The sequence below is a fragment of the Berghia stephanieae genome, chromosome 10, assembly GCF_034508935.2.
Source record: "Berghia stephanieae isolate SIO BIC M18660-M18661 chromosome 10, UCSD_Bste_1.3, whole genome shotgun sequence".
NCBI classification, from domain to species: Eukaryota; Metazoa; Mollusca; class Gastropoda; order Nudibranchia; family Aeolidiidae; genus Berghia; species Berghia stephanieae.
In genome coordinates, this window is record NC_088369.1 from 13,610,859 (window position 1) to 13,618,358 (window position 7,500).

At 36.9% G+C, this 7,500-nt stretch overlaps 1 long non-coding RNA gene across 1 annotated transcript in view; it reads left to right on the forward strand.

Annotated features, from left to right (window-relative positions):
• The first annotated feature begins 5,869 nt into the window (after window positions 1–5,869).
• The window catches only part of LOC144955902 (uncharacterized), a 2,581-nt gene continuing 950 nt past the window's right edge, over window positions 5,870–7,500 (forward strand). Inside the window, exon 1 of the long non-coding RNA XR_013641843.1 lies at window positions 5,870–6,101. This is a non-coding gene — a long non-coding RNA (uncharacterized LOC144955902). The remainder of the gene's footprint in view (window positions 6,102–7,500) is intronic.

The following is a 7,500-nucleotide window of genomic DNA, read 5'->3' on the forward strand; positions in this document are numbered from 1 at the left end:
AGAGCCCATAGACATAGATATAGAAATAGAAGAGTGTCCAGTGGAACAAGTAAAGGAGTTCACGTACTTGGGGCAGTTGGTAACATCCGATGCAAAGTCTGACAAAGAGATCAGGAGACGAATAATGCTGGCCAAAAATGCGTTCATGAAACTAAAGCCAATCCTCAACAACACAAATATCTCCATCAGAACACGAATGAGATGCACCAAATGCTATGTGTGGTCCATTTTCTTTTATGGTTGTGAAACGTGGACACTAACCACACAGACAGAACAACGTATTGAAGCTTTTGAGATGTGGACGTACAGGAGAATACTGAAAATACCTTGGACAGCAAGAAAAACAAACATCGAAGTCCTCGACCTAATGGGCCAAAAACAAAAAGAACTTCTTTTGACTGTGAAGCACAAAAAGCTGTCATATTTTGGACATATGCGAAGACATGATAGTCTCGAAAAAAGGATAATGGAGGGAAGAATTGAAGGAAAGAGAGGCAGAGGAAGACAAAGGAAATCCTGGACAGATGGCATCAAGGAAGCTACAGGACGGCGCATGGCAGACTGTAACGAGGCTGCAATGGACCGTGAAGGATGGAAAGCCATGACATCCGACCTCTGGAAAGAGATGGAACCCGGCATAAACTATGCCTTGCTATTTTCCGGCCCTGAACGTATTTCACACAGTAGTAGTAGAAGTAGAAGTAGTAGTAGTAGTAGTAGTTGTAGTAGTAGTAGTAGTAGTAGTAGTAGTAGTAGTAGTAGTAGTAATAGTAGTAGCAGCAGTAGTAGTAGTAGTAGTAGTAGTAGTAGTAGTAGTAGTAGTAGTAGTAGTAGTAGTAGTAGTAGTAGTAGTAGTAGTAGTAGTAGTAGGATATGGCTACACCTCCAAATTCATTTCGTCAACCCAGCTTCGAAAGTCTTCCTCCGCCTTAAGGATGGTCCCATAGCCACCATCAAGTTTAGTAACTGGACAGTGGAGGACGATGTGATCGCTGGTCTCTGGGGCTGACTGACAATTCCGAGGTATCACTGTTTCCAAGTTTCCATCTGCACATATTTGATGCAGTTCTGCCATGTCCGGTTAAGAGGCGATTTGAGGAAACCCAGTATTTCCTAGCGTTATGGAATGCAGACACTCTTTTAGTTGGATCTTTTATGATGTTTCCTCCTTTTGGTGTTCCACATTTCTCTCCAGTTTTCCTCCACACTGAAGTCTGCCATTTTTGTTAGGTGGAAAGTTCTTCTCGATTTGAGATTTGTTGTTGGAGGTGTCCTCTTTATGATGATTTTTTTAATGGGAGTGTTGTCTGTGGCTTCGTCAATTCTTGCATGCATCCATTGATTGGCGTCTTGTCGTCTAAGACTTGGTTGTGCCGCTCAGTGTTGGGAGCCACTGAGTTGGAGTTGACTTGAGTCTCGAAATAGTGAATACTGTTCAATTTCAACAGGGAATGAGATTCCAAAACAGATTTAAGAGTACCGCCCCTTTGTTGGAAGTCGCGTCTTGAAAACTGACTATCGCCATTATTAGTACCAATCATTAGCGGGAAGTTGAGTATGTTTAGGAAGGGTTGTCTCATCGTATTGTATTATTTATCAACATCTTTTATTTTTAATTTGTAGTCTAATCATATTTTGTTAACATTTCACAATGGAGAAAACTAAAGAAATATGAATAATAATAATAATCATAATAATAATAGTAATAATAATAATGATATAGTAATAATAATAATATAATAATAATAATAATAATAATAAATAATAATAATAATAATAATAATAATAATAATCATATATAATAATATAATATAATAATAATAATAATAATAATAATAATAATAATAATAATAATATAATTAATAATAATAATAACATTATTATTATTATTAATAATAATAATAATAATATAATAATAATAATAATAATAATAATAATAATAATAATAATAATAATAATAATAATAATAATAATAATAATAATAATAATAATAATAATAATAATAATAATAATAAATCGGTTTTAAGCCAGAATGTTTTAGAAGCTAAATAATATAAGATTTGGATTTAGTTCATCTGATGATTTCTTGGGGTCGGTGACAATAATTACTATACGTACGAAAAGCTACACATTTATATATCTGATTATTTCAATTTGAAATTTTCTGATCAGCATCTTGGAGCGCTTGGCTTGTAGTTGGAAACAAAGCTTCGGTTTGTTTACAAATAACTTCTCCGCCGGTAACGTCCAATCAAGGGACGCTACTCTTCCCCTAATCTCATTCCCTACACATGACCATGGCATGTGAGGAGATAGCCAAGTCTCCGTTAAATGTATGTTGGCATCAAATTGTTGATTTATTGGCGAAAGCCTAAGATTGAATAAACTTTGAAAACTTTGAAACTTTGTTAAAGCTATTATGGAGGATTGACGATAGTCACTATTAAAACGACCCAGTGAAAACAGTTCATCAATTTTATTCTTTAACGATCGTACATTACCTGTCACGACACAGGGTAAAAATGGAAGAAAAGGTCGTCTGTTTAATTTTGTCTTTATTCCTCCTTTTCTCCCCGTCTTCCTTACTTTAATATACGATGTGTCAGTAGTGGGCGGTGGGCGTGACACGGGTTGAAGGGATCGGAGAGTCTCTGCAGTAAATGTTATTGATGGGCTTTGGGCAGCAAAATCACAGGCTAAAACACAATTTATGCTTATAGATATACTAATAGATATAAAAATCAGGAACAATATATATTTCACATTCCTTTTGAATAAAAATTAGGAGTACATTCCGGCGATTGAATGATAAATTAATAAAATGAAAAATATAAGAACAAAATCCCAACCCGACTAGATAAGTTGTGAAGACTGATTTTTTGGGGTGTTTTCATCTTTCTTCTTCCACATTTCTTTCTTGCTTTGTCTGGCACCTTTTCATATAACACTTGTTTAGAATTAGAGCGTGCCAGCAGCCTCTTATGGTTCACACTACTATGTTATGACGATCGACCCAATCAGCAAAGTCCGGTCCGCATTCGTGCACCGTCGCGAACCCGCCGGGTAGCATCGTCACAACACACCTTTCGACTAGATGCTCTGCCGTCTCGGGTTCTTGTCCACAGCGGGGACATATTGGATAGGTAGTAAGACCCCACCGATGTAACGCACTTGCCGTTAGGCAGCTCCTCGACCGAAGCCGATTCGCAGCCACCCAATGTCTCCTCTTACTGGTATCAAAGCCTGGCAAGCTTAGAGGAGTGTAGGTCCCCGCCCCCACGACGGATTGAATTCGTGCCGAAATCCGATTCTCACCATAGCAGGAGGTCAAAGGACCCCATGCAGGTTATTTGCTGAGTATTCTATACCCCTATATTTGTTTTCCGATTTGCTTTCTGTTCTTTGTCTTGGGATGGGGTTGCCTGGTTTTTGTCCTGGTCCTTGCCGAAGTCCTTTGCTGTAAAGGGAAACAGTCAGACATTTAGCATTTGTTTTGAGAGGTGATTTTTTTCCACCTTTTAAATGATCTCTCTGTTACTAATTGTTAGTAATCTTTTCAGTTTTTGGATATATTCTCTGAACATTTGAATGTATTCCTATTCTTGGGGTCCTGTGCTGGTGTCTGGGTGAGACTTTTAAATGATATCAATATAAGTACACTGATACTGTACTCTTGGAATCTACAACTGTTCCTTATTTGTACCATTCCCCTTTGCCTTTCTATTTCTTGGGTACCTGTACTTGAAATTCTAGAATTGTTTCTATCCAATTCTCTTCCTTTTTTTACTGGCGCTGAAGAACCTAAATGTGTAAAAACCGTAAAATCCTTAAAACATAAAAAAACATAAATGCAATGTTCAAGTTTTAATGACTTATTATTTTTTTTTAATTTAATAAATAAAATCCCTTTATTCATCCCATTCTTTAGGTTCATTTCCAAGGGAAGACTGGAATAACACAGGCGTCAGCCGCAGTGCAGCGCCTCAAATTGAGCTAAGGCAATGTGACTTTCTCAAGGCCACACAGCATAGAGGCGTGTGATCAAAATCGGTACCGATCGGGTATGTAGCAATGACCGTCCAGTTGAGCCACGCTACAATTCGGTCTCTAAGCTCCCGCTTGTCGTACACCAAAGCGTGGTCGAATTCATTCGGGGAATTAGAAGTAGAATCCAGCAGTGGCATTGAACGTAAATTTCGTTAACTTATAAATGGAACAAAATCAACATCACTCCGCCCTTTGTTATTGTTTTTAGTCAGCCATTTATATGATAATAATATATGTAGTAGTCCTTCAGAGCCACTAAACTATGTCCATGGAGCTGTAGTTTAACCCGGTTTCCATATCGTGAAACGGAGAACAGAAATTTTTGCTACCATTTTGATAGGACGCTAGACAAACACAAAGTACTTTCCGCCAAATCTAACAGATACACCTGACCAGTTGCTGGTTGGACAGGGGGAATCATGTCTCGTTGGCTAGGGACCCCTTGTAAAGCGCTTTGAGCACGTTTAATAGATATTACGCCATATAAAAAGCTCAATCTTAAGGGGCGGTTTGGGTCTAATTATTAGGAAAATCCTTCAAAAATTTGATTTTGAGATTTTGGTGGAAAATGATATTTTATTATCTTAGAAATAATATAATTGAAGTCCAAATTCTTAAAGTAGACTATAAAGGCACGAAATACACAGTCGAAAATGGTACAGGTAGTAAGAAATGTGTGAAAAACGGGAAGCCATTTTGCTATTTTCTCAATATGTCATTTTTCTAAGGGTATGGGAAACTGTGTCAAACGTTACTCAGAATCTATTCAATGGAAATTGTCTGAAAATTTCCAGTTATCACAGAGATAATGTATTATGTCACCATAGAGAGATTTTTTAAATAAGATTTGTGAATTTTAAATTATAATCCTAAATCTGAATTTTTACATCAATTTTGTCATAACATTTTGATTCTCAACTTTGTAATGATCTAATAAAAATTCCATAAGCTAAAGCCGTAAAATCTCTCTATGGTGACACACTATGGTACAATGTTGACAAGAGGGAAGAATATGGAGGTCATTCCTTCATTAGTTTTTGTGGAACGTTTGCCACAAGATTGTTATATTTTTTTATGTCAGACCCCCAAATTAGATCGCAAAATGGGTATGAACACAGATAATTAAAATTTTTCACCATAAATGTTGTTTTTTAACCTATATTGATGATACAGAATGATTAAAACCGCCCAATATAGGTTATTAAATTTTTTTTAGAAAAGACCCAAACCGCCCCTTAAAAAGTTATATGCAGGTCATCAATAAAGATCATCTATCCTTGCACTTAAACGTCCCATAATCCTAAGGACCTGCCTATACAACCTGCTATTGAACTAGATTATGCCACCTTTATGTAACCTATTCATTGTTAGTACTCCAAAGGACTGGTTACATACACACTCCCGAGGATTTAGGAACCAAAAGAGTGGAGGGTTTGATGTCACGACTTTTCTTCCCTATTACAAGCAATGTTATCATTTATTTCCTTGAACACTCCTAAACACAACTCATTATTTCACTTTCTTTTGGCTATCGTCGTCTTGTAATGTGACGTAAAATTTAGGGAATGTCAAGCTATGAGTTAACGAAGGCTACACTTCCTATCGCTCGAATCGTTTGCTTGCTATTCGTGTCCGTGTTTGCTGAAGATGCGTTCGATTGATTTTCGGGACAGACCGATAGAGTTTAGTTCGAGCAAATGGTAACGAATAACGCAACTGAAACAAGTAACAAAGAGATGAGTGACTCAATGTCGTCCCATTGGTATAATAATATTCATTACTACATCACTGGAGTTTGTATAAAAGGCCTGCCACTCAAAAAATTCCGCCGACATCTTGTGTGTTTCCTGAAGCAAAGTGAAATCCGATAAATTGCTTGACCATTAAATTGCTGTTCAGGTTTTCCGTTGAGAGAAAATACATTGACCATGAAGAAGACGTGTTGTCTGTTACTCTTGTTGGTTTTGACCACATCCCTTGTGTGCTGGACAAACGGGGAGTCCAATGGACCTGACATGGAACCACCAGCTACGGATGGGGAATCATCCGAAATGGTAAGTAGAGTTGCAATTTTAAAAAATAGTTCCCTTTCTTCTTCTTCTTCTTCTTCTTCTTCTTCTTCTTCTTCTTCTTCTTCTTCTTCTTCTTCTTCTTCTTCTTCTTCTTCTTCTTCTTCTTCTTCTTCTCTCGGAGAAATAAAGGCTATTGTGAAAAGGCACTCGTTTAATTTAAATATTATGCTAATGTATTGTTGAAATAAACGTAGAACGAGACTAATCTTTTGAGCCCATTTGCTATGAAAATCGGTCCAATAAAAAAGTATGTAGGTGAGCGCAAATGAATCTGGCAACAGGGCAGCCAGATGGCGATTCCCAACTTCAAATGACCCATCATTATGCCCTAGCAGATTTTATAAACAAAGATTTGAGTCAACGGGTGATAGATTTACCCTTTATTTAAGAAAGGTTTGCAATTTACTCGTATGTCAATCTTTAACAATGATTTTATAAATTTTAGATTTGCCAGTAATTCTGTGTCCGTTGGCAAAAATGAAAAATTGGCTGAACGGAACAATTTTGAGCCCCTATCCTATTATTTCTAAAGAATATATTTAACCCATTGATGAAAACGAAACTGATATGCTGAATTTTTGGGAATTCTTTGGCAATGGTCTATCTTATTGTCCCATGTTACAAAAACGACATTTTGACACTTCTCAACATAACATTTTTGAATCACATACACACACACACACACACATATACCCCCCCCCCCCTCAGCACACGCACACACACACACACAGACACACACACACACACACAAACTCTCCTATTAAAGCTATGTGTTTAAGTAAATATAGCATCTACCCACCAGTTGAAACGTGCCAACGCAAAAAAATGATAATGAGATAACAATCTTAGGAATACTATGCGAATGTAATGTCAAGTCAGTAAACATAGCATTGGAGTATTGATAACATGATATGCGTGAACTTCAAAGTTTATAGTCTTGTTAGCCACCATCGCCGCCGCGAAGTTTTTATTCTCTGTTGTCTTCTGGCACTTTCCTACTCACTTCATTTCTTGTTATTAGTCTTGTTAGAAAGAATTATAGAGTCGTAATCACCCAACTAAAGTTAGAAGCTGCGAAAAACAGCAATGCCACAACAAATTTAAGTTATAAAATTTCAAATTAGCATAGAATTATGAGCTAGAGAATATTACCGACTTGACATGGCTTGATCTCGAGATGAATAAAACTCTTTTGCAACTGACGAAGTTTTCTGTCTTTGTATTTCAGTCTCGGGTGTAAATTGTAGAAATTGACAAAGATCGAGACGAATCTATTTAGCCATCAACTTTGATCGGTCCGGTTACGGCCACCAAATTTAGAGGGTTTTTTTTTCTATTTCAAGAGCAAAGGTCAAATCAAGGACTCATAGATCATGCCATA